Below are 15,805 nucleotides of genomic sequence, written 5' to 3'. Positions count from 1 at the left end.
CCGGGCCATACCATTTATTATCAAGGACATTTTTCCATTTAACCATCTCATTGGGCCTATCTGGCTCTGAACAATGACGTTCAGCCGCAGTATGGCCATGAGCATCAATATTTAAAAAATTGAGTGTAAAGAGTGCCAAAGACACAGACACTCTTGGTGCTCGGGGTACAGTCTCCTCAAAAGTTCCCCTCTTCTGTTTTATAAGATAGGCTTTGAGGGTGCGATGCGCACGCTCAACAATACCCTGTCCTTGAGGGTTGTATGGAAGTCCAGTCAGGTGGGTTACGTCCATCTGACGGCAGAACTGCTGAAATTTTTGAGACGTATAAGCTGGTCCATTATCAGTCTTAAGGAGTTTGGGTTTCCCCCAAGCACTCCATGCCTCAAGACAATGTTGAATCACATGTGAGGCTTTTTCTCCAGTTAACGGAGAAGCAAACATGATGCCAGAACATGTGTCAATGGACACATGGAGATATTGAAGTTTTCCAAAGGAAGAAACATGTGTAACATCCATTTGCCAGACCTGTAGAGGTCGAATACCGCGTGGGTTAATTCCCACATGAGGAACTGGCAAGAACTCACAGCAGCTTTGACATTGAGTAACAATGTCACGGGCTTCTTTTCTTGTCAAGGAGAAACGACTGCGTAATGTTTCAGCCGTCACATGAAAATTGTTATGAAAATTTCTTGCAGCCTCTACCGGGGATGATAGGGCAGCAGCCACCACTTTAGTGGCCTTATCTGCCAAATCATTTCCCAGAGCCATGGGGCCAGGTAGGCCTGAATGGGCTCTAACATGAGTAATATAAACAGGAGATCTTCTAGATAACAAAACTAATTGTATCTGCTGAAAAATATTGGCAACTCTACTGGAAGGCTTAATCACTCCAGCCACTTCTAAAAGATTTACTGCATTAACCACATAACAGGAATCTGACACAATATTAAGGGGTTCTAAAAAGGTTTTTAAAACTTCTAAGACCACTAAACATTCTACCACTTGAGGTGAATTTTCATTATATTGTTTGGATACCACTTTACCATTAGCCACATAGGCACCTATGCCAGTTTTTGATCCATCAGTATATACCACAATCCCATTTTTAAGTGGGTTTCTTACTGTTATTTGTGGAAACACAACAGATTGATTTTGGGCAAACTGTAAGATTGGATGCTTTGGATAATGGTTATCTATTTTTCCTGAAAAGGAGGTAACTAAAACTGCCCAATCATTAGATGTGGCTGCCAAGGTTTGAACCTGTGCAGCGGTATAAGGTACAATTAAAAGATATGGACTTCGCCCAAAGTGGGTGATTGCTGCTTTTAGACCTTTAAGGGCAAGCTGTGCAATTGCATCAGGATACCAATCTATTATTTTAGCTGGGGATACGTTTGGATGGATCCACAACAATGGCCCATTCTGCCACAAAACTGCAGTTGGCAATTGTGCTGTCTTAAAGACACACAAACTGAAAGGCTGCGAATCCTCAATACGTTGTAATTGTGCATTTTGTAAGGCATTTTCCACTTTTTGTAAGGCCTGGTTAGCAGCTAGAGTAAGAGTCCTAGGGGAGGAGATATGAGGATCTCCTTCTAAAATACCAAACAAAGGCCTTAACTCAGCGGAAGGAATCTTTAAAAAAGGTCTGAGCCAATTAATATCTCCCAACAGCTTTTGAAAATCATTTAAGGTATGGAGGTGATCTCTTCTTATCTCTACCTTTTGGGGCACAATCTTATCTGGGGACACCACAGAGCCCAAGAATTGTCCTGTATCAGAAATTTGGACCTTTTCTGTGGCTATCTGTAAACCCCACTGACTTAAAGTTTTAAGTAGAAAAGGATATGCCTTTTGTAGCATGGTAAGGTCTTTATGGCACAGGAGGATGTCATCCATGTAAAGGAGCAAAATTAAAGAGGGGAATTGTTCCCTCACTGGCAAAAGAGCTTCTTGCACATAAAGTTGGCACATTGTAGGACTATTGGACATTCCCTGTGGTAAGACCTTCCATTGATACCTCTTATCAGGTTCCATGTGATTAATAGAGGGGATGGTAAAGGCAAATCTGGGCCTATCTCTTGGACACAAAGGTATAGAAAAGAAACAATCTTTAATATCTATAATAATTAAATTCCAGCCACGTGGTAAGGCGGAAAGTACAGGGAGACCCCTCTGTACTGGGCCAAATAAGTTCATTTGCTCATTAATGGCTCTGAGGTCATGGAGCAGTCTCCACTTTCCTGACTTTTTCTTAATTACAAAAATTGGAGTATTCCAAGGTGAGGTAGAGGGTTCAATATGGCCTAGTTTTAATTGTTCCTCTACCAGTTGAATCACAGCTTCTAGTTTTTCAGAGGATAGGTGCCATTGAGGAACCCACACTGGGTCCCCTGTTTTCCATGGTATGGGTCGTGCTGCCCCAATGGCCGCTAAGGAAAACCCAGACCCTGTCTGTCTTGGTTTCCATTAGGTGAGATGGGCTCTATCCTTCCCTGTTCTTGATGTCCTAACCCTTTTCCTTCTTTATAACCCATCTTTGCCATGATATTTTTTGCTTTAGTTGAATACCCTCCCGATGGGGCGTTTTCATTGGACAAAATAAGGCCCAAATGCTGCATAATATCCCTTCCCCAGAGGTTAACCGGGAGTGGGAGCACATAAGGTATGAATTTCCCTTGCTGCCCTTCAGAGGATTCCCACGTCAAGGCAATGGAGCTTATAGTGGGACATGATTGATATCCTAGGCCCTGTAATGAATGAGATGACTCTGTGGTGGGCCATGCTTTGGGCCACCAATGTGTAGAAATTATACTTTTATCTGCTCCGGTATCAAGGATGCCTTCAAACTCTTTTCCGTTGATCTTAAGGCGGAGCTTAGGTCTATCATTTAAAGATACAACCAAATAGGCAGAATCATTTCCTGAGGAGCCCATTTTCTTTATCTCAGGTCCTGCAAATTTCTCCCTGGTATTATCAGGGAGGAGCAGCAGCTGAGCTATCCTATCTCCTTTACTAATAGAAAAAACGCCTTTAGGGCTTGAGCACAGGACCTGTATTTCAGGGGAATGTTGACAATCCATAACTCCAGGGTGGACTACTAAGCCCTGCAAGGTGAGTGAACCCCGGCCGAGAATAAGGCCCATGGTTCCCAGGGGCAAGGATGGTATAGGCTCCACTGGCACCGGCTGAATACTCATTTGAGGCATTAATAGGAAGTCGGAGGCGGCACGCAGGTCCACCCTTGTGGGTCTTCCTGGGTCGCCTCTCTGACTGCTTCCTGGGTCCTGACAAACCGGTTCCCATATCTTTGAGGGCCCTGGGACCGAGGGCCCGATGACCCGTTTTTTGGCACATCAGTTGATTGACTATCAGGTGGGGGAAGGACTCTGCCCTTTATATCCCTCACAGAGCGACACTGGTCAGCTCTATGATAACCCTTGCCACACTTAGAGCAAAGAGTGAGAGTCCCTCCCTGTTTATCTGGAGCTCTGCAATCTTTCTTAAAATGCCCAGGCTTTCCGCAATTAAAACATGTCCTCTGATCATTTCTGCCCATGGAGCGGTTTTGGGATTGAAGGATGGCAGCCGCTAAACCTGCATTGCTGAGAGGTCCCCCAAGCTCTCGACAGACCCTGAGCCAGTCTTGTAAGCCTTTGTTCTTTCTTGGGGCTATGGCCGCTCGGCACTCCTTTGTGGCTTGCTCATAGATTAGCTGTTCTATCAGAGGCGCAGCTTGCTCTGACTCTCCAAAAATACGCTCTGCTGCCTCTGTCATTCTGGCCACAAAATCTGAGAAGGATTCCTGAGGTCCCTGGATTATCTTTGTTAACTGCCCAGTGGTTTCACCTGCTCGAGAGAGCGCCTTCCAGGCCCTAATAGCCGTGGAAGAAATCTGGGCATAAGCTCCCCAATGGTAGTTTGTCTGATCAGCAGAATAAGCTCCCTGACCCGTTAACAAGTCAAAAGTCCAATCTCTCTGCTCTGGAGTCAAAGCAGCTGCGTTTGCTCGGGCCTGCGCTTGTGCAGCTTCGTTCCAAAGCGCTCTCCATTCCATATATTTGCCCATACTAGGGAGAGCGGCTTTTACAACCGTTTGCCAGTCGGCAGGAGTTAGTGCCATGCCGGCAAGCCTGTCTAACTGCACCAAGGTAAAATTAGCATTGGTTCCGTATTTACGGACCGACTCGGCAAGTTCTTTAATTTGTAAGTATTCTACCGGAGCGTGGACACGCCCACCCTCGGCTCCTTCAAAGACCGGAAATGCCTGTTGTATTTTCCTTTGTTCCTCTCTGGGAATGAATGAGTCTGCGCACTGCCTCTCTGCGCACTGCCTCTCTGCGCACTGCCTCTCTGCGCATCTCTCTGCGCATTGCTGACGCACTACGCAGGGCGGGGGCTCCGCATAGGGCGGACCTTGAAGCCGACTGCCCTGAGGCCAATCAGCAAACTGGCCTTCGCCAGCCGCTTTTGGCTTCCTTAACTGATTAGCTAGCACTTTACCTGGCTGGTACCCTTTTTTCTCATAATGAGCTGCTTCTTCCTCCCAGTCTGTTTCTTCAGAGGAGAATTCATCATCTGATTCAGAGCTACCAAGAGCTGGCTCCCCGAGCCCATCCAGCGATGAGCACAGGCTCCTTTTCCTAGAGACCTCCGCTAATTGATCTTTCTTCTTTTCCCTTTTTCCTCTTTTTCTTCTAATCTCTCTCCAGGTATTCCTACCTAACCTTAACTTTTCCTCGGGTTCAAGACCCTTGGAAAGGCCTGTATACTTATTTTGTGTACCATATTTTCTCTTTGCTCCTACTCTCTCTCCCCGCTTTACTTCTGATAGCTTGTCCTGAATTTCATCTAGAATCCGCCCTATCTTAACCACTTGATAACATGTGAAAAGGAACAAAAGGGCTCCTAACACCAGAAAAAATTCAAGGCCAAACATATTCCACTTTACTTCTGATAGACTGTCTTGAATTTCCTTAGAAAGTTCAAGATCAGACTTACCTCGTAAAGCTGTACTCACTGGTACTCTCGTTCCCCAGCTGAAAAGTTCTGAATTCATACAGTTGAATCCTTCTTAACAGTCTGCTTTACGGGAACCTTTATTACCGCGACCCGCAGTTCTGGTTCTGGAATGAGGGATCTTCCTTGCGCCAGTCCCGAGTTTTTTCTCGTCCCGGAATTCGGCACCAATTGTTATTAGACGCGTTCTCTCGCCCGGCCAGGAAGAACACAACAGACCAGAATCTTCTGCGGCAAAACTTTATTGCTTACATCTTCAGGAGCAAGAGTGTAAGAAGCAAGAGAGAGAGAAAACGAAACCCCGTCCCTATTAAGGAGAATTCTCCTTCGCCTAGGACGTGTCACTCCCTGATTGGCTGCAGCCCATCGGCCGAGTTGACGTCACGGGGAAGGCAGAGCACATGGAGTAGAGAACCACCCTCGGCATATGCGCAGGTTATTTGTTTACCACTTAGAACACAGCTGTCAGCGCCATCTTGTAACGGCGAATGTGGGCGCGGCTCCCAACAGGTTCCCTTCTCCCTACCCCAATCCCCTTTCCCTCCCAGGTCCCTCCCTTCCTCCTCACTTGTGTTTGCTTTCTTCTCCCTCTAAAGTGGGACTGAAGCATCCTCATTGGACCCTTCATGTTGTTGACCTTTTTGAGTTCTATGGACTGTATTCATTTGGGGTCTAAATTACCTCACCTGGGATAATATTTTTTAGTTCCATCTATTTGCCTGCAAACTCAGGATGTAATTGTTATTAATAGCTGAGTAGTATTCCATTGTGTAAGTGAACCACATTTTCTATATCCATCATTGGATATCTTAGTTGTTTCCACATTCTAACTATCGCAAACAAGGCTGCTATGAACATAGTGAAACATGTGCCCCTGTGGCATGGTGGGGCATCTTTTGGGTATATTCCCAAGAGTGGTCTACCTGGGTCTTCAGGTAGATCTATTTCCAATTTTCTGAGGAACATCCAGATTGATTTCTAGAGTGGTTGTACAAGTTTGCCATCCCATCAGTAATGGAGGAGTGTTCCTCTTTCTCTACATCCTCTCCAGTATGTGCTGTCACCTGAGGTTTTGATCTTAGCCATTCTGCTTGGTGTAAGGTGGAATCTCAGGGTCATTTTGTTTTGCATTTCTCTTATTAGTAAGGATAATGAACATTTCTTTACATGCTTCTCAGCCATTTGCCATTCCTCTGTTGTAAATTCTTGGTTTATTTCTATACTTCATTTTTTTCATTGGGTTGTTTGGTATTTTGGTGGATAGCTTCTTGAGTTCTTTATATATTTTGAATATTAGCCCTCTATCAGATGTGGGGGTAGTGAAATTTTTTCCCAATCTGAAGGTTGCTGATTTGTCTTATTGACCATGTCTTTTACCTTACACACACTTTCCAGTTTCATGAGTTCCCATTTATCATTTTATGATCTTAGAGCATGCTCCATTGGAGTTCTGCTTAGGAAATTTCCCCCTGCGCCAATGAGTTCAAGGGTCTTTCCCACTTTATCTTCTATTAGATTCAGTGTATCCGGTATTGAGACCCATGATCCACTTGGACTTGAGCTTTGTGCAAGGTGACAAATATTGGTATATTTTTATTTTTCTACATACAGACAGCCAGTTAGGCCAGCACCATTTCTTGAAGATGCTTTCTTTTTTCCATTGAATATGCTTGGCTTCTTTGTCAACGATCAAGTGCCTGTAAGTGTCTGGATTTATTTCTGGGTCTTCAATTCTATTCCATTGATCAATGTGTCTATCTCTGTACCAATACCACACAGTTTTTTGTTTGTTTGTTTTTTTGTTATCACTATTGCTCTTTAGTAAAGCTTGAGGTTGGGATGGTGATTCCCACAGCCATTCTTTTATTGTTAAGTATTGTTTTTGCTCATCTTCATTTTCTATCTTTACAGATGATTTTGAGAATTACTCTTTCCATGTCTTTGAAGAATTGTGCTAGGATTTTTATTGGGATTGCATTGAATCTGTAGATGCTTTTGGTAGGATGACCATTTTTACTATGTTAGTTCTGTTATTCCATGAGCATGGGTGATCTCACCATATTCTTCTTTGATTTCTTTCTTGAGAGACTTGAAGTTATTGTCATACATACCTTTCACTTGTTTGGTTAGAGTTACCCCAATATATTTTATATTATTTGTGGCTACTGTGAAGAGAGATGTTTCCATAATTTCTTTCTCAGCCTGTTTATCATTTGTATAAAGGAAAGCTACTGATTTATTTGAGTTAATTTTATACCTAGCCACTTTGTTGAAGTTGTATATCAGCTGGAGATGTTCTCTGATAGAGATTTTGGGGTGGCTTATGTATACTATCATATCATCTGCAAATAGTTCTACCTTTATTTCTTCCTTGCCAAATTGTATCCTCTTGATACAATTATCCCAGATTATAGTGGTATTGCTTCCAGTATTTCTCCATTGAATTTGATATTGGCTGTTAGTTTGCTGTATATTGCTTTAATTATGGTTAGGTATGGACCTTAAGTTCCTGATTTCTCTAATACGTTTAACATGAAGGCGTGAAGGGGTGTTGTATTTTGTCAAATGCTTTTTTTTTTTTTTTTTTTGTTGCATCCAAGGAGATGATCATGTGACTTTTTCCTGTGAGCTTGTTTATATAGTGAATCCATATTTATATTAATGGATTTTTGTATATTGAACCAACCTTGCATCCCTTGGATGAAGCATACTTGACCATGGTAAATGGTGATTTTGATTTGTTCTTGGATTCAGTTTGCAAGAATTTTATTGAGAATTTTTGCATCACGAAATTGGTCTGAAATCCTCTTTTTCGGTTGGGTCCTTGTGTGGTTTAGTTATCAGAGTAATTTGGCTTCATAGAATGAATTAAGTGTGTTCCTCTGTTTCTATTTTATGAAATAGTTTAAGATATATTGGTATCAAGTATTCTTTGAATGTCTGGTAGAATTCTGCACTAAATCTATCTGGTCTTGAGCTTTTTTGGTTGGGATGTTTTTATTTTATTTTATTTTTTTAAAAAAAGCTTTCCCATAATTATTTTTTAAAAAAAAGATTTTATTGGACAATTTCTTCATTTGCATTTCAAATGCTATCCCAAAAGTCCCCTTTACCCTCCCCCCACCCTGCTCCCCAAACCACTCACTTCCACTTCCTGGCCCTGGCATTCCCCTGTACTGGGGCATATGATCTTTGCAAGACCAAAAGCCTCTCCTACCATTGATGGCCTACTAGGCCATCCTCTGCTACATATGCAACTAGAGACACAGCTATGGGGGGAACTGGTTAGTTCATATTGTTGTTCCTCCTATAGGGTTGCAGACCCCTTTAGCTCCTTGGGTACTTTCTCTAGCTCCTTCATTAGGAAGGTTTTTAATAATTTCTTCTATTTCCTTATAGAATATGGGCTTGTTTACATAGTTTACTTGTTCTTGATTTAACTTTGGTATGTGGTATTTGTCTAGACAACTATCCATTTCATCTAGATTTTCCAGTTTTGTTGAGTATAGGCTTTTGTAGTAGGTTCTGATGATTTTTTGAATTTCCTCCGTTTCTGTTGTTATATCTACCTTTTTTAAATTTCGGATTTTTTTTAATAATTTGGATACTGCCTCTGGACATTTAAGTTACTTTGGCTAGAGGTTTCTCTATCTTGTTGATTCTCTCAAAGAACCACCTTTAGGTTTTGTTGATTCTTTGTATTGCTCTCTTTGTTTCTATTTGGTTGACTTCAGCCATGAGTTTGACTATTTCTTGCTGTCTACTCGTCTTGGATGTGTTTGCTTCTTTTTGTTCTAGAGCTCTCAGGTGTGCTGTGAGGTTGATAGTATAAGATTGAAAGAAAGATAAATTTTCAAGACCTGTAAGTCATATAAAGTACTCAGAAATTGCTGGTTGTTTGTGAGCCTAGAGGCTGCTTGGGGCTGAGAATGAAGAAAAACAAATCTGGGTATGCCCCTTAGTTAAAACATTCCTGGGAACAGCTTAACCTATAAGATAAAGAAGAATGTGAGGACAAGCAGTGCTATCTTGTCTGTGTCAACACCACCTGGCTGGAACCTCTCCTCTGTCTACTGCCCCTTGACGCCGGGTAAAGTCATACATCAACTGGTTGCTATGTGAACAAAGATAAGCCCCCAGCCCACAGGAACAAAGTCCTGATGCCCTTTTGCAGACATGTAATCTTTCTGTTAATGTTTGAATAAGCTAATAGTGTGTCCCTATGCTGAATTTCACACCCCTAAGCCCCTTACCCCATAAAACCCCCTAGCTTTTGAGCCTCATGGCCGACATCCGTTATCTCCTGTGTGGGATGCATGTAGGTCTGGAGCTCTGTAATTAAACGTCCTCATGTAATTACATCAAGAGATGGTCCTTTGTGATTTTTTGGGTGCACGCCAAATCAGGAGTTGAGTGGTGGTTTCCCCACTAGGTTCTAACAAGATCTTTCCAGTTTCTTTACCAGGACTATGAATTTCCCTCTTAGCACTGCTTCCATTGTGTTTGGGTATAATGTGTCAACATTTTCATTAGTTTCAGGAAGTCTTTAATTCCTTTCTTTATTTCTTCCAAGTTATCACTGAGTATAGAGTTGTTCAGTTTCCACGAGTATGTGAGTATGTGGGATTTCTGTTGTTTTTGCTGTTATTAAAGACCAGCCTTAGGCGTTGATGATCTGATAAGATGTATGGAATTATGTCAGTCTTCTTGTATTGGTTGACAATTGCTTTTTGATCATTTATATGGTCAATTTTGGAGAAGGTACCATGAGGTGCTTAGAAGAAGGTATATTCTTTTGTTTTAGGGTGAAATATTCTTTCTGTAGATACTGTTAAATCCATTTGGTTCATAACCTCTACGAGTTTCACTGTGTCTTTCTTTAGTTTCATTTTCAATGAACTGTTCCTTAGTGAGAGTGGGGTATTGAAGTCTCTAACTATTATTGTGTGTGGTTCAATGTGTGTTTTGAGCTTTAGTAAAGTTTCTTTTACAAATGTGGGTGCCTTTGCATTTGGGACATAGATGTTCTGAATTGATACATTCTCTTGCTGCATTTTTCCTTTGATGAATATGATATGTCCTTTTTCATTACACTTCATAATTTTTGGTTGACCATTTTTTTCAATATTAGGATGGCAACTCCAGCCATCCTGGGACCATTTGCTTGGAAGACCTTTTTCTATCCTTTTACACTGAGATAGTGCCTGTCTTTGTCATTGAGGTGTTTCTTGTGTGCAGCAAAATGCTGAATCTTTTTTGCATATCCAGTCTGTTAGCTCATGTCTTTTAATGAATGAGTTGAGTCCATTAATTTTAAGGGGATGTTGGTTCCTGATAAGTTTGTTTTTGTAGGTGACTTTATGTGCTTTTTGTTCTCTCCTTTTGGCTTTGTTGTGAGATGCTTACTATCTTGTCTTTCTTTGGTATGGGTACCTTCCTTGTGTTGGCATTTTTCCTTCTAGTAACATCTGTAGGGCTGGTTTGGTAGATAAATACTGTTGGTTTTGGTTTGTTTCAGGAATATTTTATTTTCTCTACCTATGTTGATTGGGAGTTTTGCTAGGTATAGTAGTCTGGACTGGTATTTGTGTTCCCTTAGAGTCTGAGATGACCTCTGATCAGGCTCTTCTGGCTTTCATGGTCTCTGTTGAGAAATCTGGTGTCATTCTGATAGGTCTAACTTTGTTACTAGTCCCTTTCCCTTGCAGATATTAATATTCTTTTTTTTTTTTGTTCTGTGCGTTTAGTGTTTTAACAAGAGGATTTTCTTTTCTTCTCCAATTTATTTGGTGTTCTATAGGCTTCTTGTGCCTTTTTAGTCATCTCTTTGTTTAGATTGGGGAAGTTTCCTTCTATGATTTTGTTGAAAACATTTTCTAGTCCTTTGACCTGGGAATCTTTGTTCTTTTCTATTCTGATTATTCTTAGATTTTGTCATTTCATTGTGTCCCGAATTTCCTGGGTGCTTTGGGATAGGAGTTTTTTTGTATTTTCATTTTTTTGACAGTTGTATCAATTTATTTTTATGGTATTTTACAAACCTGAGATTCTTTCTTCTACGTTTTGTATCCTGTTGGTGATACATCTGTAATTCCTGACTGCTTTCCTAGGTTTTCCATTTCCAGGTTTGCCTCCATTTATGTTTTTATCATTGTTTCTACTTCCACTTCTAGGTCTTTGGACACTTTATTCACCTGTTTGTGTTTTCCTGTATTTGTTTCAGTGAGTTATTTATATCCTTTCTAAAGGACTCTATTATCTTCATGAGATAGGATTTTAAGTCAGCTTCCTGATTTTCAGATGTGTTGGTGTATTCAGATCTTACTGTGGTGGCAGAACTGGGTTCTGATAATGCACATGTATGTTGGCTTCTGTTGCTTATGGTTTCATGCTTGCTTCATGCCATCTGGTTGTTCCTGGTATTTGTTGGTCTGGGTGACTCTGTCTAGAGTCTGCCTCTTTCCCTGGGTTGCTTCAGGTCTCCTTGTAGTCCAGCATCCCTGGTTTTAACAGACTCCCTGTGGGGCCTTACAACTGGGGGCTCTTTAGAGAGGCAGAGAAGCTGCTGATCTGTTGCCCTGGCTGCAGTAGATTTTTGCTTTTTTTTTTTTTTTCAAAAGAGGGTGACTCTGTATATCCCTGGCTGTCCTGGAACTCACTCTATAGACCAGACTGGCCTCAAGCTCAGAAATTTCCCTGCCTCTGCATCCAAAGTGCTGGGATTAAGGCATGTGGCACCACTGCCCAGCTGGCTCTCTTTTTCTTTTGCCAGGTTTAACAAGTTAGTTCTTAAGTGCCAGGGACTGAAGCGAGAGTAAAAGTGAGCAATGTTCATTTGACAAAATATTTCAGGATATTTCAGGAGGAGATAGGTGGCCTAGAAGTAAGTTAGGGACTCCCTATCTGGGTCAGGGCCTCATGAAGTTACACATTACTTGGGTATCATGGTAGATAGGCTGGCTGATGTATGTGTGGACAGACTGGCTCTTGGTGGCTCTACCTGGAGTCTTAATTGTAGGATGCCATGTGATCATTGGGTTATGGCTTTGGTAGGATGGCTAGATGATAGGCTGGTAAACCTGAAATCAGGAATGCAGAATGACATGTAGTCCCTAGAAACATTACAGAGTGATGCTGGGTGGTAGGTGGAAGGACTATGAAGATCAGATGGCTTGAATCTATATATATATAATTAATAATCTATATGAATAAAATAAATATTGCAACTAATAGATTAATTAAATTGTAAGACCTAACAATAATATTTAAAACCAACATTTCTTATAAATATTGATGATGATATATATCAAAAAGACTTAAAGAAAATATCTTCCTGCACCAGATGGGAAGAGAGATAGAAACCCAAATCCAATGTTATGCAGAGAGTATGAAATTGTGGAACATTCTGCAGTAAATATGATGTCTCCATCAAATCTCTTCACCCAGATCTCATGGAATCCTGTGCGGAAGAGGCAGAAAATGAGTAAGAACTTGGGGAGATGGATGACACCAAGAAAATTCTAAATCATCATTATCAAAGAGCATATATACTCACAAAGGCTGAGGCAGCAAGCACACCAACTGCAGACCTCCCCACCACATCCTCTGCTTATATACTCTGGCTTCCAATTTAGTGTTTTTATGGAATTTCTGAGTGGGCAAATGAACTATATCTTTGATTTGTGTACCTTCTCTTGGGCTCTTTTCTTTCTGTTTGATTATCTTGTTCACCCCTTATATAACAGTTTTTGTTTAATGTTGTGTTTTATTTTATTTTAATATTATCTCTTAGAATCCTGTTCATTTTTAAGGAAGGTCAGAAAAAAGGATGGATCTACATGGGAGGGGGGGAGGAACTTGGAGAAGAAGAGGAAGGAGAAACAATAAATATATTACTGGAGAAAAGAATCTATTTTTCAATAAGGAAAAAAAAACCTAATGCAATTCATGATCACATCATAATGAATAAAAGATTTAAGAATAGTAAGTGTGATGGTTTGTATATGCTTGGCACAGGGAGTGGCACTATTAGGAGATGTGGCCTTGTAAGTGTGTCACTGTGGACATGGACTTAAGATCCCCTTCCTAGCTGCCTGGAAGTCAGTTTTCCACTAGCAGCCTTCAGGTGATGTTGTGGAACTCTCAGCTCTGCCTGCACCATGCATGCCTGGATGCTGCCATGCTCCTGCCTTGATGATAATGGACTGAACCTCTGAACCTGTAAGCCAGCTCCAATTAAATGTTGTCCTTATAAGACTTGCCTTGGTCATGGTGCCTGTTCACAGCAGTAAAACCCTAACTAAGACAAATATTGGCACTGTGAGTGAGGTATTGCTGTGATAGGTCTGACCATACTTTTGTTTGGAAGACTGTGGATTTTGAGACTTTGGAAAGCAGTGGAATCCTTTAAGTTGGACTTAATGGGCTATCCCAGCAGGATATGGAAGACTTTGTTACTGAGTATGATTTGAACTGTACAGACCTCTCCCAAGAGATTTCAGTGGAGAAGATTTTCAGAATGTAGCCTAGAAACTGCTTTTGTGGTATTTTGGTGAAGAATGTGGCTACTTTTTGCCTTGGCTGAAGAGTCTACCTACATCTAATTAATTACATTGACAAAAGAAGTCCCAAAAGAGCCCTACAGAGATTTTGTTCTCTGGTTAAGTCTCATGAAGAATATTTTGAATAAATGTAGCAAGCTTAGAAAGAAAAAATGCAAAATATATGGTTCAAGCATTAAAGGATCACCAGGATGTGAAACATAACTCAATCCTATATTCTAGGAAATAACAGATTAAGGGAGCTTGGGGCAAGATCCTGCCCAGGTAAATTTAGATCCAGGCATGGTGGTATACACCCTTAATACCAGAAAACAAAGCCAAACAGATCTCTGAGCTAAAGGCCAGTTTGGGACAAAGCAGGATCTAGGTGAAGAAACGCTTAAATCTGAGCATGGTAGTGAACACTTTTAATCCAAGCATTACAGGAGACAGAGCCATGCAGAATGGGATGATATTGAATCTTCGTGTAGTATTAAATTACATTTCCCAGATGAATAAGGATGATAAACATCCTTTAATGTTTGATGGGTATTTGTCCTTCATCTTTTGAAGAGTTTCTGTTTATTTCATTACTTCATTAGTTAGATTATTTAGTTCTTAGTTTTTTTTTTTTTTTTAGAGTTTTCTATGTGTTCCAGGGATTATTTGGTCAAATAAATAGTAAGTAAATTTTTTCTCTATTGCCCCTTTACTTAATTAATTCTTTCTTTGGCAATGCAGAAAATTTTCTATTTTATGCAGTCCCAAATGACAGTCTTTGAATTTTCTTCCCTGACTGATCAGAGGCCTTTCTAGAAAATTTTTTCTATACATATGCCTTCTTTGAATAGTTTTTGAGCTTAAAGGATACATGGAAGTCTTTGATACATTTTTAAATGATTTTGTACATAGTGAACAATGGGATCTGACTTCATTTGCTATTCTGTTTTCCCACCACCAGTTGTTGGATAGGCTGTCTTGTTTTCAATGTATTAAAGCTTTAGAAAAATGTGCTTTTTTAGGTTTTTGTTGATGTTGTTTGTATTTGTTTGGTTCTGTTCCTGGCTTATTTTCTTTTACATGGATAGATGTATTTGGTTTTTTTTTTTTTTTTCATCAGAGCAATATTTTTATTACATTGTCCCTGTAGCATAACTTAAAACTAGGTGTGGTTGTACCTCTATAGTAGTACTTTCATTTTTCTTCTGGATTTTATCATTTGGGGATTTGGGGGCTGCCCTTTGAAATCTTTTAATAGTTTTATTATGAATATCATTGAAATTTTGACAAAATTTGTAATTAATTTTTGATTTACTTTTACTATTATAAACATTTCTACATATATTGAAGAAATCCAAAAAATAATTGGGTCTTACTTCAAAAATATGTACTCCACAAAATTTGAAAAATCTAAATGAAATGGGCAATTTTTTTAAATAGATGCCACTTACCAAAACTTAATCAAGGTCAGGTAATAAATCTAAATAGACCTAAAACCTTTACGGAGTTAGAAACAGTCCTTAAAAGTTTCCCAACCAAAAAAAGTCCAGAGCCAGATGGTCTTGTCTTTCATTTTTGTCTATTTGTTTGTTTGTTTTTAATTATTATTATTATTCTCTAATCTTTTTTGTACCTGCAGTCCAGTTGTTATCCCCATCCCAGTCTGCCTCTGAGTGCTCCTCATCTCATACCTCCTACCTCATCTCCAAGAGGATGTTAGCACCACCCATCTGTATCCTACCAGATCTCTCTATTCCTTGGGAATTCAAGTCTCCTGAGGATTAGGTGTATCTTCAATTGCTGAGGACAGACTAGGCAGTCCTCTGATGTATTTGTATCTGGGGCTTCATATCAGATGGTGTATCCTGCCTGGTTGGTGGCTCAGTGTCTGAGAGATCTCGGGGTTCAGGTTAGTTGAGAATGCTGGTCTTTCTATGGGGTTGCCCTCTTCTTTAGCTTCTTCCATCTTTTCCCTATTCAACCACAGGGCCAGATCATCTTAGTGCAGCATTCTAAAAGGATTTCAAAGAAAAGCTTGTATCAATACTCTTCAAATTACTCCACAAAATAGAAGCAGAAGGAACATTACCAAATTCATTTTATGAGGACACAGTCACTCTGATACCTAAACACAAAAAGTCCCAACCAAAACCAAACCAAACCAATCAAGCAATCTACAAAACACAAAAAGGAACCAACCAAGAAAACAAATAAAACCAAAGAAAATAAAAGAAAAGAAAAGAAA

The 15,805-nt window shown here is 40.3% G+C and overlaps 1 pseudogene; it reads right to left on the bottom strand.

Annotated features, from left to right (window-relative positions):
• On the bottom strand, positions 1-4,304 carry Gm51976 (annotated as a pseudogene).
• Positions 4,305-15,805: the final 11,501 nt, after the last annotated feature.

This window comes from Mus musculus, chromosome 12, assembly GCF_000001635.26.
Source record: "Mus musculus strain C57BL/6J chromosome 12, GRCm38.p6 C57BL/6J".
Lineage (NCBI taxonomy): Eukaryota > Metazoa > Chordata > Mammalia > Rodentia > Muridae > Mus > Mus musculus.
The sequence above is the reverse complement of the archived record's forward strand: the minus strand, read 5'-3'. Positions and strand labels throughout refer to the sequence as shown.